Genomic DNA, 1302 nt, shown 5'->3' on the forward strand with positions numbered 1-1302 from the left:
ATCATGTGTGAATTAGCCCCAGACATGCAACTGTCTCCTGAGGCAAGGGAAATACCAATTCGTTCTCTTAACTACAGGAAGAACATATTTAATGTACCTATTTCCAAATGCATTTATACACCATATACATCAACTAAGCTTACTCCCTGAAAAAGTGAAATAAAAAAACTCTTAACCAATGAGCACCTAATAAACTTACTACATACCAAGCACTTTAGTGAATCAATCATGAAAAAAGAAACCTACTAAAATTCCAGCATAAAAATATGTAAGAAAATTCTAACCTAGTATTTCCAATAAACACACACATATGCACATCAAAACTTAATATAGGAAGATAATAAGCTTGACTTCCAATGAACAATTTCTCAGGAAATACCAGTAACAATGACTTCATATGTACATTTTGCTTTATTAAAGTTATGGCACTTAATATAATAGCAGAAATAATTACATGACTTCACATCCAGAAGCAATATAATTATGGAGGCACAAACATTCCTTATTATCAATAAAAGTAAAAAAATTTTAACATGATCTTTAAGCCCTTAATTGCATAAAATATAATATTTAGCATCATTTACAGCTAGGCCACTTATATATAAACTAATTATCATTACCTTTCTTTTACATTCTGCAAAAAAAATATGCTAAAGTAAATAAGTATGGTGGGACACTTGAACATGATGAAAATTAAATGTCAGTTCTGATCTCAAGGGAAAAATTCAAGTTGATAATTCCTCTTTTATAAACTACTGGATATCATCACATTAATTTTAACAATTTTCAAATGTTTTTAAAGTAAAATGCAAAAAAAAAATTAAGTACCATATTAAAGACAAGTTTTTTGGGTTTTTTTTTTTTTTACTGCAGCACCTTTAGACAGCAAAAGATTGCATACTGTTCAACCACACTATAAATTATGACATCTGTGGAAAATATGTACACACAGACATAAAGCAAGTGTTCCACAGTTGATAGACGTTGTTTTGGTAAGCAGTTTTCACAAACAATATCAATATCTGATAATAAGAACTGCCACCATTTTGAGTTTTCCATATGCTATCTTCATCAAACAGGAAGTCTGTAAACATAAGGCATTTTAAAAACACTTAAAGATGTAAAGTGCACCCAGTGCACCCTAAGAAGTACTACCTTCATATTCTGAATCAAGTAATATTCAGGATTAAAATACTGTACCATTTTTCAAATGTACTGAGTATTTAAGATGTAAAATTGCAACAAATTCACAATCAGACCCAGCTGATAATAATGCATCCAAAGTATCCACTTAAAAAAAAA

The sequence above is a fragment of the Galeopterus variegatus genome, unplaced genomic scaffold (assembly GCF_000696425.1).
Source record: "Galeopterus variegatus unplaced genomic scaffold, G_variegatus-3.0.2 Scaffold3160, whole genome shotgun sequence".
In the NCBI taxonomy this organism is placed as follows: domain Eukaryota; kingdom Metazoa; phylum Chordata; class Mammalia; order Dermoptera; family Cynocephalidae; genus Galeopterus; species Galeopterus variegatus.